We start from the raw sequence: 18,255 nt of genomic DNA, 5'->3' as shown, positions 1-18,255 counted from the left end.
ACACAGGCAGAAAGAGAAGCAGGCTCCCAGCGGGAGCTGGATGTGGGACTTGATCCCGGCACCCTGGCATCCTGAGCTGAGCTGAAGGCAGATGCTCAGCCCCTGAACCACCCAGGTGTCCCCAGATTATCCCCTGTGTAGAGCTGCTGATGGACCCCATGTCCCCTGGGGCCCATCGCACACACAAGTGAACAGTGGCTCAGGGTGTGCGCTGGGGGAACAAAAGTAGATGCGGGAGCAGTCAGGCCTGGAGGTTATAGGCAGAAGCCCTGGGGGCTTTGCTTCTTTGGTGGTGTTGCTCCCCTACAGTGGATTCCCAGGGATTCATTCATTCGTTCAGCGGGTCATTATTTCCACAAAGCCAGGTGCCCTGCGATTTTAGCCAGCTACCCAGGCGGCTCTCCGTCACCACAGTCTGGGGATGCTGGTTTGCGGGCTGCAGGAACCCTCCGTGGTTGCTGCTTGTCACGATCTTACTGTCACCCAGCTCTGCTGGGCTCCTGCTGGTCACTGTAAGACAGGTGCTGACCCAGCAGTGGGACGGTCCCGCGGTGCTTGCCTCCCCTGCTCTCTAGCCCCTGCCCGGTGCTGAGGCGAGGAAGCTAACCATGGCCCCCTCACGTCTAGGGACACGTGGGAAGGATCTCCATGCTGCTGGCGTGGCCCAAGGCAGCTGCCATGGAAACTTCCGAAGTCAGCAGGTGACTCCCCGGTCCTGCGGCTTGTGGTCATAGCACGGTGGGACTCTCCTGGGGACTGGCGTCCTCATGGCTCTAGGAGTTTTTCCTGCAATTGCATCCTGGAATCTGATTCTTGACTCTTCCCAGTGATTCAGTGAGCATTTAATAATTCATAAAAATCCCCTTTGGGCTTACTTAATAAGTGTGGTGGGTTGAATGTCCCTTTCCCCAGAAGATGTCACCTGTGGCTGTGACTATTTGGTAAGAGGTCTTTGCAGATGTGATTAAGGATATTGGGAGGAGGAGGTCATCCTGGATTATCTGGCAGGCACTACCCTGTGGGAGGTGCTTACAAGCCGAGAGAAGACACAGACTCAGAGGAGGAGGCACACGAGGGCCGAGGCAGAGCTGGAGGCTGTGTGGCCACAAGCCCGGGAATGTCAGGATGCCCCAGAGGCTGGAAAGGACACTCTGGAGACTTTGGAGGGAGTGTGGCTCTGCTGGCACCTTAATCTTGGCCTTGCGGCCTCCAGACCCATGAGAGAACAGAGTCCCGTTGTTTAGAGGCCGTCACTCTGCGGTGGTGTGTGTGGCTCCCTGGGGATGCTGGAGAGGCCCAGCCTCTGCCACAGAGACCTGCCCACGCAGACCGTGTCCCGGGTCTCACAGACGCAACAACAAGCGCACCTGCGGAGGGGCGTCAGGCCCAGCACCATGGGGTTCGGTCCTGGCTTTCCAAGCTCACTGCTCCTGGGGCTGTGGGTCCAAGCCCACCACTAAGGCACAGTAACCACCTGTCCGGGCCCAGCTCCGCCACTGGCATTCCGTAGCCACCAACGCGCTGCACATGGGGGTGCCTGTGACAGGCTCTCTCCCCAGGGATGGTGATGAGGGACCAGAAGCCCACTGAGGCCTGAGCACAAGCTGACATCCCTCAAACGATACCCCCGGTGGGACGTGGGTGACCTTCCTCAGGCTCCTGGCTGCCCTAGCGCTGATGGAAAGGAAAAACAAATAGTTGACTTGCAGAGATTATACTCCTGTAGACCTGAGTCTTCCTCAGTTTACAGAATGTCTTAGTGACGTACGAGAAGAAAGCATTCTCCTCAATAACCCGACTTCCAGAAGGAAACTCCCAACGGTCTTTATGTTAATGCTGGACTATAGGGAAAAACAGCTTTAACCTGACCATGGCAAGGCCTCCGGCATCTTGTAGGTCCTCTTTAGCCTACAAAGATCCTTTTGCAAACCTTCCTCGTCCTACCTGCCGCAGCTCCCAGGTATCTAATGAGCCACCCCTCACAGCCCCCGGGGCAGCAGTTCTCCCTGCCCTCGGGTCCCATTCCTGGGCTTTTATAAAACCGCCATCTGCACCAAAGAAGTCTCAAGAATCCTTTCTTGACATGAGAGACTCCCAACTCTGGGAAACGAACTAAGGGTGGTGGAAGGGGAGGTGGGCAGGGGGTAGGGGTGACTGGGTGACGGGCACTGGGGGGGCACTTGACGGGATGAGCACTGGATGTTATTCTATATGTTGGCAAATTGAACACCAATAAAAAATAAATTAAAAAAAAAAAGAATCATTTCTTGGGCGCAGGATCTCGACCTCGATCTCATGCCACCAAACCTCACTGTATCCGAAACCACATCAACAGCCTCCTCTCGGCCTGGCCCAGACCGCAGAAGTAGGGAGAATTGGTCTTCGCCATCCAACGACGTCCTCAGCGATGTTGTGTCCTCTTTAGACACACTGACTCACTGCCTCCCGGAGTCGGATCTGAGGTTGACCTTTACGGCCCTAGGAGGGCTGCTGTAACAGAACACCCCAGCCTGGGCACCCCCATGGCACACACTGTGTCTCTCGGTCTTGGGGGCCGAGTCTGTCTGCGGACCCGGTGTCTGGGGGCCTTTCCTCTTCTCCTGGGCCTGGCATGGCCCAGACTGTGCTCATCTCTCTCCCGTCTCTTCTCCTAAGGGTGCTAATCCCATCCCAGGAGCTCTACCCTCGTGACCTAATCACCTCTGAGCACCAGCACACTCGATGTTAGGCTTCAACACTGAATTTGGGGAAGACACAAAGAAACAGCCTGTAGCATTTACATGAGCAAAAGGGTCCCTAGAGCTTTCCTCACCTCAGCAAAGTGGACAGCAGCCCCCACTGCACCCGAATCGATGCCCAGCATCTCTCCCAGATACAGTACATCACCTCCTTAAAGCCACAGGCAATATGCGGGCAACTTGAAAACATAGTACTCCCCCCCCCCTTTTTTTAAAGATTTCATTTATTTATTTGAGAGAGAGCATGAGCAGGGGAAGGGGCAGAGGGAGAGGGGGAAGCAGGCCACCCAGGTGCCCCAAAATAGTAATTTTCCCCATCGTGTGCATTCTTGTTCTTCGAGGGTTCTTCCGGGGATGCTGGCTCTCCTTTCTGCTCCCTCACCCCTGCTCTGGCCTGAGCCATCCCACCACATAGGCCCCCCCATCCCACCCCATGAGCCCCACCCCACCCCATGGGCCCCCACCCCACTCCTTGCTCTAGCTCGGTGGACCATCTCTGGCTCCTTCCCCTGATACCTTGTCTGTGCTCTCAAGCCTTTTGCCTGAAGTCTTTTTGTACAGCAAGCAAACGAATGCCCCAGATTTGATAATGTTTAGAAAAAGACATTTCCAGAAGATTCTCAAGTGTCTTAAAACGTGTGACGTTTTGCCCAGATCTGTGGGAGTATCGGCCATGAAGCCCTTCACCTTTCCTCGCAAATTCCATCTTTAACAACAGATACTTAATTTTGTGCGGTTTTTCTCTTTTTCTGAGCAGGGTCTGTGCACGGCCCGATTGCACTACGTCAGCCTAAATCATGGAAGGCAGTGCCAGCTCTTTCCGCGTGCATGGTCTGTTTTATTAGTTTGCCAATATGCCATCTGGTAGCAGCTGCTGCTGACGGTGGCGTGAAGCATCCCCAGGCAAGCAGCAACTGCTCGCAGGACAGCGGCCGTGGCCCAGGGTGCCGGGTGAGGCCTGGCCCCAGCATTTTGTCCTTCTGGGCTTGTGTTCTGTTTGTACCAAGAAACAAAGAAGACCCCCCACCTGATTACGGCTCAAAGGGCCACAGGAGGTGTGGTCACCCCTAGAGATGGATGAGAGGAACAGATCACCTTTCTGACAGGCAGATGCGAGAAAGCAACAGTCCCAGCCGGCGTCCTGGGCTGGATCTGTTCTGTGTCTCAGGAAACCTGGCCTCAGACCTCGCTAACAGCCATGGTCTCCTTTCCTAGTTTTGCCAAACTTCATCTAGGCTTCCAGACTCTGTGGTAGCCCATGGACACATCCGCCCTCTTCCCTCCACCATCCAGCCTGGTCCTGCACCGGTTCTCTTTGCAGAGGCTGCCACTGCCCTGGCTCGAGGCTCCTCACTGCCATCCCAGGCCCGTGCCCGAGGTCCCAGGCCCGTGCCCCAAGCTCCTAACTCTCCCACTTGCCGCTGCTGCTGTGGAAGCTCCCCCTTCCTGCCTCTCTGAGGCCTGCAGGACAAACCCCAAGAATATCATTAGGATCCCTCCCAATCTGCAGACCTGTGCTGTGTGCACTCCGACCCATCACAGTCATCCGCTCGGCCAGGATTTCCTGGGCACCTTCTCAGTGAGCCCTTGGGTGGTACCCAGGGTAGGCGGTCAGCAGAGAGGGCGTCTGACGCCTGCGTCTGCCCCCACAAACTTCCATGAGCTTAGTGGCTGCTCAGTGTGTGCTCTCACCCTTCTGGAGGCCAGAAGTTCAAAATCAAAGTATGGGCAGCATCCGTGCTTCTGGAGGTGGTGAGGGAGAGCCTGCTGCGGTGTCTCCCCTGCCCCGGGTGGCTGCCGGCTGTCCCCAGGGCTCTCTGTCGGGACTGCGTCCCTGTGTCCTGCCTCCCTCTCGGCATGGCCTCCTCCTGGGACTTGGTGGGCTCGCTCTCCCTCTGCTTCCCCTCATCAGGACCCAGGTCATTGGATTTGGGGCTCACACTGAATCCAGAAGAAGCTCATCCCAAGATGATCCTTCATGTAATTACATTTGCAGAGACCCTGTTTCCAAAGCAGGTCATACTCACAAGCTGTCAGGTTTAGGACTTGGACTCAGCTTCCCGGAGGGGTTGCAGTCCAGCCCTCTGTAGGCAGAAAATGATTTTCGACTCTCATGCAGGTTCCTGGGGGTTCAGCTGTGGGTTGTACTGCACCCCATCCTGCTCCATGGCTGGAAGGCCACTTCCCCTCTGATCCCCTGAGTCCCTCAAGGCACAGGTCACGTCCTGTCCCCTCCACAAAGGCCTGCCCCCCCTGCGTGGTTCCCTTCTCCCCTGGGGGACACTGGGAGCGCCTAGGGATTTCCCTCCCTAGCCCGCCTGAGATTTCCCTCCCGGGACCTGCTGCAGGCTAGCTGCTGAATGGACTGGCGTCTCCGTGCTTGAGGATGGCTCTCTTTGAAGTTCTTCTATGTGGATTTTTCCCCCTAAAAGTGAAGTGTAGATGTTGGTTAAAAATAGTTGCATGAATGAGACTCACTTTCTTAACCCTAAAGCTTTTGGAGAAAGATAAAGATACACTATAGTTTGTTACTAAGTAACATGTCATGATTCCATTTTAAAGCTAGTCTATCTTTGCTCTTAAACAGTTATTCAACTTCATCGATTAAAAAAAGTCTTGAATGCAATGCATTTGAAGTGTTTCTTCTTCATTCAGCTTAATAATGTTGATGAAGAAAAGCCCCAAAGGGAATATAAGCGAAAATATATGCCAGAATATATTTTCATCTATATTTTCCCTACCTGGTTTTCTATTTATTTAAAGTAACCATCTGCAGGTGTAACATGTAACATGACCCACATGTTATCATGAAGTGGAAACATAAGCATCAGTTTATCCATAATATTTTATATTGAGAAAGTTTCCTGCCATCTTGTCAGCTACATCTGTTGCTACAAATTTTACTGAAGCATTTATTGCTTATTTCATGGGTTACTAAGTCCTTGGCTTGGTTGGCATGGCTGTGCACATTTATGGATCATCCCGTCCTGCCTGTGTCTGGAGAAACAGCCAAAGATCTCTCTGCCTCTCTCGGGTCCACGAGGCCTTGATGCTGTGCTCAGTGGATGTCACCTGTCCAGCCCTGAGACAAGAAGAAGGGATGCAAGAGGTCATGTGATTGCTCTTTGTAGAAGAGATTGAAGGAAAGTATTTCAAGCTTATTATCTTTGTTTTAAAGAATAGATGCATATTGTCTTTCAGTGGTTCCTGAATGCAGGGAGTACAACATACTGTTACTGGATTCTCTTCTGTCCTTCTGGAGATGTTCTATCTCACAGCTAAGGTGGTGGCACACAACATCGTATTTAGACTCTGCTGTGTTCTCTGATGCTACATCTTGTGGCTTTTCTAGGTTCTATCCAAGTGTGGAACTGCCACCTTATCCTTTACCCCTGCCTGGGGCTCTTAGCAGGAATATCCTCACCTTTATTTAACAGTGGCCTACTGAAGGACATCTGGTTTTGAATCTTTTGTTCATACAGAGAAATGCTCCTGTGAATATCTGTACAGAGACTCACCATCTCACGTATGTATGAACATTTCTGTAGGATATGTTCCAAAGAATGGAGTTGCTGGGTCAACATTGATGTGCACCTTACATTTTAGATCTCATTGCCAATCATTCCCTGAAGAATTTGTACCAGTTTATACTCCTGCCAGCAAATGACTGTACCTGTTTCCCCACGTGCTGGTGAGCAAATGGTTGGATTTTTGTCAATCTGACCAACAAAAAAAAAAAAAAAAACAAATGTCACTGAAAAATTTTTTTTAAGATTTTATTTATTCATTCATGAGAGAAACACACAGAAAGGCAGAGACACAGGCAGAGGGAGAAGCATCCCCTGCAGGGAGCCCGATGTGGGATTCAATCCCAGGACACTGGGATCATGCCTGAGCCAGAGGCAGATGCTCAACCGCTGAGCCACCCAGGTGCCTCTGTCACTGAAGTTAATTGGCAGACCTCTTTGGGTGAGATTTGTTCATTCATTCGTTTATCCATTTGTTAATATTAGTTGAGCACCTACTGCGTGTGGGCACCATGCTAATGATGCAGCAGGGAACAGAGCAAACCCCGCATCCCCTATGCGCACGGTGTGGATGTTGTAGTCAGAGGAGGCAGGCAGAGGAAAAGTAAGCAAGGAAACGACACGCCTCGAAGATGGTGGTAAGTTCTATGAAGACACAGAAAGCAAGGAGGGAGCTAAACCGAGCAGGGGGAAGGCTGTACTTTTAATGGGAGGTGAGGGCAGGCCCCTGAGTAGTCGGCACCTGTGCAAAGACCTGCTAGGGGGAGGGAGAGAGCCATGCAGGTGTCCAGGAGGGCCCTCCAGGATGGTGCCTTATGCATAAAGGCTCAGAGATGTGGTTGGCATTTGTGCTGCTTACCAGCTGCTGTGCAACTAACCCAGACAGGGTGTAAGAAAGCGCCAATCACTCTATGTGCTTGTGGATTGTGTGAGTCGGGAATTCAGACACGCAGGGAATGCTCCTATCGCTCCTTGGTGTTTGGGGCCTCGATTGTGAAGATTTGAATAGTTGGGGTGACTTGAGGTCAGGTGCAAAGATCACCTGGAGGCTTTGCTCACATGCCAGGACCTGGGCTGAGATGACCTGACAGTGGGGCTCTGCTGGGATGCCCCAGCGCAGTGCCTGCATGTGGCCCTGGTATGACCCTTGGGCTTCTTTCAGCCTAGTGGGCAGTTTCTCAGGGACAGCATTCCCAGAACAAACGTTCCTAGAGCATCAGGTGGAACCTGTAGGCTTTTTATGACCTAATCTCAGAAATCGTACTCTGTTGGTGAAAGTAGGGACACACCCAGGGGAGGGACACAGATGCTACTTTGTGGGAGGGATGATAAGGTCACACTACTGGGTGATGCATTAGGGTTCTCCAGAGAAACAGAACCTATAGGATGTGTAGATAGATAGGTACATAGGTATCTATCATCTATCTGTCTATCTATCTATGGTGTGAAAGAGAGGGAGAGACAAATTTGTTTTAAGGAATTCACACAATTTTGAGATTAGGAGGTCTGAAATCTACAGAACAGGCTGGCAGGCTAGAGACACAGGAAAGAGCTGATGTTTTAGCTTGAGTCTAAAGGCGGTCTGGAAGCAGAATTCCTTCTTCCTTAGGAGAACGTCAGTCTTTTTTTCTCAGGCCCTCAACTGATCAGACAAGGCCCACCCACTATTAGAGGATAGTCTGCTTTACTCAAAGTCCACTGCTTTAAATGCTAATCTCATCTAAAAGACAGAGCTGCAGGATGCATTGACTTGTTAGATGTGAGGGGAGAGAGAGAGGAGTCAAGAAGATTTCAAGTTTCAGGAGAGAAGTGGAATGACCAATTCAAGCATCTCCAGACATTTCAGAGCCATTTCTGCCTCTCATTTTGCAAACTCCCTTCTTATATACTGTGCCTATTGTTTTTTGCTATTTCGTTGTTGGCCTTTTTCTTAAAGATTTATTGGAACTCATTATATGTTCAGAAGATAAACTCTTGTCTGTGAAAAGAATTGCAAACATTTTTTCTAGTTATCCATTTGTTTTATAACTTTGGATTTTTTTTTTTTTTTACTCCTTAGAATTAAAAATTTTTTTCTCTCTGCAGTCTAATTTATTTATCTTTCTTTTATGTCTTCTGCGTTGAAGTTCTCTTATTTTCTATGGGAATGAACAAATGAACAAGATAGAAAGCCAATTTCTTTGCATACAAGCATTTTCTTTTTCCAATAGGTTTGGAAAACGAGCCAGCATTTAGGAGTAATAATGATTTTTAATTTACAAGTTTATAAACACAATTTAAACCAGTATCTCCACCGTGTCTTCTGGAGCCACATATACAGAAGGATTCTGGACTACAGTGGACTTAATTGGATTTTGATTCCCAGCTTTCCTACCTCTAGCTTGACTATCACTTCTGATAGCAATTTTGGCTGGTAAATGAAGCAGGCCACAGAGAAGCAGGCTGACGGAGAAGGTGGTCTGTAAGTGGTCGGTTGGTTCTTCAGCAGGTCAAAATCGCTTTTCTCTCTTCATATGGTGATTCTCAATATTCTAACCTTTAGCTTCCATGATAATTTGATTGAGTTGCAGTTCATTATCTTGACATAAAACACCCACTGCTCAGTGTTTGTGAATTCAGCTTTAGGAGACTGCACAGGCCTTTACCTTTGTAGAATCAGATGCTGTTACATGTTAATTGCTTATTTCTCTCTGGTTTTGAATTGTGTAAAAACAGATCTGCATTAAAAAAAAATCAATTTGGGGGCAGCCCCGGAGGCGCAGTGGTTTAGCGCTGCCTGCAGCCCAGGGTGTGATCCTAGAGACCTGGGATCGAGTCTCATGTCAGGCTCCCTGCATGGAGCCTGCTTCTCCCTCTGCCTGTGTCTCTGCCCCTCTCTCTCTCTCTCTCTCTCTGTCGCTCATGAATAAATAAAGAAAATCTTAAAAAAAAATCAATTTGGTAGGAGTTAAGTGCAACTTTTATTTATAATATGTTAAATTCTGGATTTCCATGAGCACCATGTAAGGCACACGATCATGAGCCGTGGAAACTGGGAAATGCCCCCTGCCTCTGACTCACAGTCTTCTAACTCAATAGTGCAGGTTCGAGTTTGATGGATAATAAACATGCCTACCTGGGCACGTGTTCTCCATAGCTGCAGTGTTTGGCACTAGATTCACTGCCTGGGTCATTCTCCAGGGTGAGTGGACTCTTCTTGCTCTTTCGACATTAGGGCTGGCAGGGCAGCGGCTCACAACTCAGTCCTATGTCCTCTGGGACTGACCTCTCCCGGGAAGACTGGATTCCTGAGAGACCCTGACTTCCATCTTGCTCTCCCAGGCTCTGGTGCTTGTTTGACAAAGCCAGTTGCCGTGTAGTGAGCTGCCCAGCGCAAAGGCCTGGGGGACGAGGGCCTGAGGGCAGCCTCTCATCAATGGCCCACAAGGAAAGGAATCATGCCAACAGTCATGTGAGGGGCTGACCCCTCGACCCCTTGGCTGCAGCCTTTGAGACCCTGACCGACAAGACTCAGCCAAGCTGCACCTGGACTCCTGACGCTGGACTCCCTGACAGACGATAAATGCTCATGGCTTTACATTGCTGAGTTTGGAGCAGTTTGTTATGCAGCAATTGGTAGTTAATACACCTTCACCACCCAACGTACAACTCGTGCGTGCTTCTGCTGGATGACTCCACCTGCTTTCTCAAGCACAGGCTAGCCATTATCGCCTTGCGGAGCGTCATGCCTCAGACTTGGTTAGGTGTGGCTCTTCATGCTCCCCAGCACCCCGGCTGCATGCTTTGGATGCACGTCCCAGTGTAGATGCCTGAGCACTTGCCTGTCCCCATGGCCAAGGGCTTCACGAATGGGGTCTCTTCTCCACTGTTGCTTATTCTACTCTCTCTCCTTCATGGGCCCAAATAGCAAAAAGCAGAAGTCTGCGTAATTAAGAAAACATTGCACTGTGTTCGTTCTATAATGGGACAATCAGGGATCCCTGGGTGGTGCAGCGGTTTGGCGCCTGCCTTTGGCGCAGGGCGCGATCCTGGAGACCCGGGATCTAATCCCACGTCGGGCTCCCAGTGCATGGAGCCTGCTTCTCTCTCTGCCTGTGTCTCTGCCTCTCTGTCGCTCTCTGTGACTGCCATAAATAAATAAAAATTAAAAAAAAATAATGGGACAATCACAGCAGAGCTTCCCTGAAGCATGGCCAGGGTGGGAATGAGGAGCATTGTCAATGTAACTCCTCCAGGTAACCTCCTCCGAATGTGAGACTTCTCACCCGAGTTCTCGGGAAGCACAAGAACATGTCACTGTGGTCACAGCTGACATTGGGCCATCTCAGGGAAGTAATGGGAAAAACCCCGCAGAAATATCAATGGTTAGTTGTAAGACGGTGTGTAAGGTGGCACTTTCTAACCTTCTGGGTGTTCATTCCCAACCCCTGCTGGTACGGGCTCTGTGTCCATCGCCGCCACGCCCCACATTCCGGCCACAATGTCCACCCTTGGTCTGTGATGTATGACCCTGGCCTGCAGCCACGGCTGATTTATGAGAGCCAGACAGCAGTGCTAATGAGATTCTCTCAAGAGGAAACTTGTAATTTTGGATGTAGAGGTTCAGGGAATCAGAGGCCCGGGGGCTGAGTCAGCGGATCATATTCTCATAGGGCCGTCTCCCCCCTTTGGCTGGAGTGTAGAGCAGACTTCTAATAAATTCGATGAAAAGCAATTTTCTGGGATTTGGGTATGAGACCATGCTAGAGACATTTGTGATGGACAAATGCAGCCACAAAGTATGAGCAGGAGCTGAGCTTTGTGTTGAACTCTGCTCTTGAGCATAGTGATGCCGGGATGGGGATTCATCTGCTTGCAGTGTAGACACCTTGATTAAGCCTAGAGCATGGTTTCTGTTACCAGAAATCTTCTGAACCCCTTAGAGCCTGACTGCCTGTTTCTCTGAGATTTTTTTGGCTCTCGTAAGCTTCTCTGTGTTCTTCCCGCCACCAGGCTGGTACCATACCTCCAGGAGGCATTATTTATTTGGTAGCAGGTGGATTTCCCTGGGCTCTTTCCAACTTGATGGGGCAATCCTCTCTTCTAACTGGATGGCACTTATTCTGGATTTGAAATTTATTCTCTGCTCAGTCTGGCTCGGTTAGCATGAGTGCAGGAGGAGTCAGTGCACACCTTCTCTGTCACCATGTAAGCCTACAAGGTATCTATGGGGGGCTGCTTTGGCTGCATGAGGCAGACAGCTGAGCACAGCAGCTTCACAAATAGGGGCTTATTTTTCTTTCACGTACCAAGAAGCCAGGAGGGAAGCAGTCCAGGGCTGGTGCCAGGTGTTATGGTGTCAGTGTCCCCAGCTCCTTCTGTGTTTCTGCTCCTCTGTCCTTAGTATGTAGCTACTTTTTTTCTGATCTCAGATGATATCACAGTCAAATTCCAGGCAGGAAGAAGGAGAAAGGCAAAAGGCAAAAGGCATTTGCTAGCCAAGTCTGTCCCTTTTGTTGGGAAAATGGTTGGTTTCCTAGATGTCCTGGATTTATATGAATATTCAATGATGTCCATGTCCTCTGCTGGAAGGTATGTGACATGAAGCCAAAGACAGTGTGTGCTCAGAGCCTATCAGAGGGACAGAAGGCATTTAGTACACGCATTACAGGTAGAAGAGGGGGCTCAGTCGGTGAAGCATCTGCCTTCGGCTCAGGTCATGATCTCAGGGTCCTGGGATTGAACCCCACATTGGGGGGTGGGGGGGGGTCCCTGCACAGCAGGGAGTCTGCTTCTCCCTCTCTGTCTGCTCCTCTCCTCTGCTTTTGCTCTTTCTTTCTCAAATAATTAAATACATAACCTAAAAAAAAAAAAAAAAGGGAAGAGGTCAAAGCTTCCTTTTCCATTATGCTTCTGCGGTCTGCACCAGAGCCCTGGCCATCATCCTGATTCCACAGATTCATCCTCATTCAGCCAATTGCTGAAGACTTCCTGGCTTTAGTCTTCTGTTGTGTGTGTGCATGCATATGTGTGTGTGTGCACACGAGTGTGCGTATGTAAGCATGTATGTGTACATGTGAAGGTGTGAGCATAGGTGTGCCCGTGGGGAGGTGAGAATTTGTGTGAGCATGTGCGTGTTCCACATGTATACATGCCTGAGTGTGAGTGTGTGTGCACACACATATATGTCTGGGCATGTGTGGGATATGTGTGCATGCCTGCACTCTGACTCTGCTTGAATTGGAAAGTGCTGGTAAGTTAATCATCCCTTCAGTGCTCCGCCAGCTTACACAGGATCCAGCACAGGCGCTTGTTTTTGGAAGCTTAATTTTGTTGTGCAGAAAAAGGAAAAGCTGGCACCAGATGGTGCGTGTGCTTCCACATGGTTGGTGGTGTGGGCGGAGCATCCTGGTCTCAGGGGCCGCGTGCCGAACCATCTCCCTCCCTGACTCTGCGCCCAGCCCTGCTGACTGTGGCTGTAGGCAGAGGGGTCCGCCAGGGGCCTGCCCCACTTGGAGCCACTGCTCTTTGCTGAATGTGAGGCTGGCTCAGCACTGTCGCCTGAGCAGAGCTGACCCATTTCTGACCATGGTCTCCAGGTAGGGCCTGCAGGGTAGTTTCCTCCCCTGTGAACATCATTTGTCCCTTATTATTATTATTATTATTATTATTTATTTATTTATTTATTTATTTTTTTTGTCCCTTATTCTTGTTGACAACTCAAGGGCGGCTGGCCACACAGACTTGCTAAGTTTCTGATTCCTATGCTCACAGCAGGGCTGGCCTAAGTTAGACTCCAGGGTGTGTGTGTTACTATTGTTTTATTTTAGGAGCCTTGCTGGTCATCTACTTGTAGATGTAGATATAGGGTGGAAGGTGGCTGTCTTTCTTTCCATAGGGTCATGACAGCTGCCCCAATCCTGCTGGTGTAGCCACAGCTCAAAGCAGTGGGAAGAGACTCTGTTCTTGGGCAGCTGAGGAGTGGCCCCTGAACTGACTGGGACACAACCTGTCATGTTCCAGGGAGGCTGCCAGGAGATGTGGATGGCCCAGAGGGTCAGCTGTGGTGGGACATGGGGGTAGGAGGTGTGGTGGCTCTACAGAGGGTCATCGAAGGGTATTGAAGTTTGGTGGTCTGGATCAAGTTGAAGGGTCATTCATTTATCCAGGGCTGAGGAGACACTTGGCCCATCACCAGTTCCTGCCAATCTGTTTATTTTGTGTCTTATTTATGTCATATTATTTAAAAAAAATATTTTGATTATTAGTTTTGAGGAAAAAGTGCAGAAAACCAGAAGGCTCCATCTGTGCCTTTCCAAGTCACCTGTTGGTGACAGACAGTAAGTGTTCTGGACGTTTATGTCGACAAGGACTTGCATGGAGAGGTTTAGCTTCTTTCCTCCTATCAGTTTTATGCTTATTATAGAGTATTTGCAGTATTTTCCTTTGACCAGGCCAAAAATTTATCATTAAAAAAAAAAACATAAAAATAGTGTGTATACCTCAAGTGGGAGATTAAGCAGGATTTTGTGGAAAGTCTGGATTGATGCTTAAAGTGCTGCATTAGAGCAAATGGACCACCTGCAAACTCCTCACAGACCTGCGGCTGACCCAGGTCATGGGACCCAAAACCCCTGGGCTGCGAGATGCACCTGCTAAAGTGACTCTTGTCCCTCGGATGTCCCTCTGAGAGGTCCTCAGAGTGGTAGGAGGCCCCGAAGAGGTGAGCAAAGCTGACTGGTGACCTCTGGTGACCACGTGTGGGCCCCTGTGCAGACTGTGGTGCACTCGAGGACCTGGAGGCAGACCCCACACGGAGGCCACCTGGGTCACAGGACTGTGGCCAACGGTGGTTGTTGACCTAGCCCTGAGACCCTCTCTGTGTTCAGAATCGTGGGGTCCTCTGGGGTTCTATCTCTCCTTCCCCCACCCCAAGGTTGCCATACACGTTTCTCTTCCCAGTTCCCTGGAACGGTCTCCATGCTGTTGGCCTGCTCCCACTCTGTTCGCAGCCGCCTAGTCCTGGCGCTCCAAAGACTTCCTTTCTCCTTGGAAGGCTCCATTAGCTCGGATCTGTCAGGTTCTCCTGGCACCTCCAACTTTCCTGTCAAGCAGCTACTTTACTTTTGTTGAAACCCATTAAGTTCTCAGTGTGATGCTAGAACTTTCCACATCATTTTTAAAAAAGATTTTATTTCTTCATTTGAGAGAGAGAGAGAGCGAGCGAGTGCATAAGCAGGAAGAGAGGCAGAGGGAGAGAGAAGCAGACGCCCCACTGACCAGGGAGCTGAACGTGGGACTTGATCTCAGGACCCTGAGATCATGACCTGAGCTGAAGGCAGAAGCTCAACTATCTGAGGCACCCAGCAGCCCCCTACACATCATTTTTTTAGTTACTCAGAACCCCTGTGGGCCCCAGTAGTATTTGTACTGGAGGTAGGTGAGGAGCCGAGACCAGCCCCTGGGCCTGTGGGGCCACCCCCAGCCTGCCGGGCTGCGTCCCACTCTTCTCCCAGACTGCTTGCTCTTTCTGAGGGAGTATCAATGCTTTGTATGTGCAAGGCACCCGGTGCAACTTTCATCTGCTTTAATTTGTCCAAATTACCTTGGTTTCTACCTCTAGGGGGAAAATGATTGCATTCTACAACGTTGGAAGAGGTTGACTTCTTTTGCAATAAAGTTAGATTTTGGTAAAAGTTTACATCATAACATGCTACAAATGTGAGTGAGGAAAACAATTTAATTCACGGAAACTTTGGCTACCTGTGCGGATGCTTTTGGACATTACGTATTCAGAGTACTTTACATCTATGCCTTTCCTCTGCTTCTAAAAATAGTTTAAAACACTTTTCTTCTAGAGATTCCTGTCTTTATTATTTTGCTGTGAAGTGGGTAGACAGGTTGGCGATGCTTACATTTCCTGATCGTGTCGTAATTTACCATTATGAACTATTTTCACACACATTCTTATGTTGATAATGTGAGATAAAGAGGGATCTGGTACTTAAGCAATTCATTCAGGGAATGTGAATCTCTTATCTTTATGTCTTTACAACGTTATTCCTTTATGATGTTTTCAAATTAGCTACCGTTTTTACCATATAAATGACTCTAATCTAAAACAAAGGAGGTGGTTTCTGTCTGTGTTCATCAATTTGCACACATTAAATGCGTATGATTCTTTGTATATCAGTTATACCTCAAAACTGTCAAAAATATAAGAAATAATTCCCACAGTTACTGATTGCAAAGACTACCCTTTGATCTTAAGTCATGTTCATGGTCTAGATGCCTTTTTCTTTTAATAAGTGTATTAATGGTTGGTACCAGTGTGTCAGTTCTTTGAATTTGGAACTGAACGAGCACTACCTGTATTGGAATAGATCATTGTCTAGTCCTTTATTTTGGTGAAGTCTTGACTGCTGGAGTTTGGAGCAAGTCAGATTTCAGAAAAAGAAATTGATTCCTTAAAGTCATTAGCTGAGGTGCCTGTCAGCAGGGAGACTGCTACTAATGGAATATTGAACACATCAGAAAAAGGGCGAAAAAGTTTTGTTTTGTTTTTTTTTTTCTTACAGGAGACCTTCCAGACTGCCTATTCTTTCCTGGTCTGAAGTGATCCATCAGACTTACAGGCTGTGTTTTCATTTCCCAGGGCATTGATTACTTACTTTGGGGGTGTTGAGTGGTCATGTTGAAGTGGTCAAACTGTTGGAATGTCTGAGACTTACATCTGACTCTGGATGGAAGAAATCCCCAAAAGTTTTGTGTTTCCTGTTTTTCTCAAAGGCACCTGCAGTCACATGATCACAGAGGTTACGGTGAGCCCAGGTAGTCATGGAGGGTTAACAGCCAAATCCAGTAGGCTTCTGGCTCACCGCCCTCTGTGATGCTCCTGCGACATATGACGGTTCACAATTCCCTCCTGGCCAGGCTTCTCCCATAAGACCCTCCCCTGTTCTGTTTCTAACTTCTGCTGTTGGCTGGATTCTTTTGTCTCTCATGGGCCCTTGGCCATCTTCATAGAGTCTATCTGGTATCATATCTTTTCTTTGTAGACAAGTATTTTGTATTTCTGTTGATTTTTTTCTAGTATATTTTCTAGCAGGTTATGGGCAATATGGAGAAAAGTTATAGCATTTTATATCAATATTGACCCTGAAAAACTTGCTGAATTCCCTGATCGATTCTGATGCATTTTTCCAAATAGGTCCTTTCATTTTTTCCCCTCAAAGGGCAATGATGTCTTTTAAAAATATGATGCTTTTGCCTTTTCTCCATTGGGGTTCCTTTTCTTCCCAAAGCTCACCTTATAATAGCTCAGGCTCAATTTGCAGAAACATGAAACATTAGTTAGTGAACTTATGAGGCATCATGATCTTATTTCTGACTTAACTGGGAATGCCACTGGAGTTTCAGATAGCATTTTGCCCATGAATTTAAGACAGCCATTTTTTTTTATCATGCTAACTATTATTTTTTAAATTTGTTTTGTTAAGAATGTTAATTGGTAATAAATATTGAATTATATCAAAAACCATTTACAATGTCTATTGAAATATTTGTTTGCTTATTTGATCTGACAGATTGATATTATAGTAATGTAGTTCAATATTAAATTCCACATTTCATTGTAATGTTCTTTGTCTCTCTTTTTTTAAGGATTTTATTTATTTGTGAGAGAGCAAGAGAGCAAGAGCATGGGAGGCGTGAGAGGCAGAGGAAGAGGGAGCAGCAGATTCCAGGACCCTGGGATCATGAAGAGCCGAAGGAAGGTGCTTAATCCACTGAGCCACCTAGGCACTCCTGTAATGTCCTCTTGATAATGTTGAATTCAACTTGACAATGTTTTAGGATTTCTCTGTCTATACGTATGGAAATTCTGCTAAATTTGGTATCAGAGTATTTTATGTACTTAAAGTGAATTAAAACTTTGTATGCTTTCCTGTGCTCTATGGCATTGTCATCGATGATCATTTCCTTGAAATGAAAAAAAATGACCTGAAGACTTATATATTTGTAGAACAGTTTCAGATTTACGAAAAAAGCCAAAGGCTAACACAGAGTGTCCCCATACACCTCACACCTCACCTTCCCTTTATTGTTAAAGTCTTATATGGAAATAGTACATAGATACAATTAATGAACCTATATTACTCATTACTATGAACAAAGCTCCATTCTTTGTTCCAATTTCTTCAGTTTTTACTGTGCTTTCTCTGTCCCAGATCCCGTTCTAGATACCGTGTTATATCTGGTCATCATGTCTCCTGAGATTCCTCTTGGCTTCCTCAGATTTCCCTTGATTTGATGATCTTGATAGTTTTGGGGAGTACTGGTCATGTATCCCATTGGGATTTCCAAAAGGCTTTCTCATGGTTTGACAAGGATCGTGGGTTTTGGGGAGAAGGACCACAGAGGTTAAGTGCATTTCTCATCACATCCTATCAAGAATACACACTATGGACAGGACATCATGATTTTCTGGTTGAGGACTTGTTGGCCCAGTTTCTCCACTGTAAAGCTACCCCTTCCTTCCATTCTTTGGTCTTGGGAAGGAAGTCACTCTATGCCACCCACACTTGACAGGTGGAGAGCCATACTCCATCTCCTCCGGGACAGAGTATCTATGTAATTTATTTGGAATTCTGCATGGGAGATTTGTCTCTTCTCCCTCTCTAATTTAGTTACTTAACTACCTATTTATACCCATATAGACTCACAAATATTGATCTTTTATTTTGGGTTATGATCCAATAGTACCTTATTTGTTTTGTTGCTCAAATTGTTCTAGTTTTGGGCCATTGGAAGTGATTTTTGTTGTTTCCTCTGTCCCTTGACATTGTGAGTTGTCTTTTTTTTAAAATTTTCCCTGAGCCTTTCCTTACTTTCTGATCTTATAAGATGCTTCAAGCTCATCCTGTCCTCAAATTTATCATTTCGCTAAGGAACCTTGATTGCTTTTAAAGGAGAAAGATACTAAAAACCAAGATATGGTTTTCAGATTTATG

General features: G+C 47.8%; 1 long non-coding RNA gene across 1 annotated transcript; it reads left to right on the top strand.

The window, feature by feature from the left end:
• The first annotated feature begins 12,657 nt into the window (after positions 1-12,657).
• On the top strand, positions 12,658-17,199 carry LOC140622463 (uncharacterized). Its single transcript, XR_012022229.1, has 2 exons — positions 12,658-12,843; positions 16,907-17,199. It is a non-coding gene; the product is annotated as an uncharacterized lncRNA (long non-coding RNA).
• The last annotated feature ends 1,056 nt before the right edge of the window (positions 17,200-18,255 follow it).

The sequence above is a fragment of the Canis lupus genome, chromosome 31 (genome assembly GCF_048164855.1).
Source record: "Canis lupus baileyi chromosome 31, mCanLup2.hap1, whole genome shotgun sequence".
NCBI lineage: Eukaryota > Metazoa > Chordata > Mammalia > Carnivora > Canidae > Canis > Canis lupus.
Note: the sequence above shows the minus strand (reverse complement) of the source record. Positions and strands in the feature narration are given on the sequence as shown.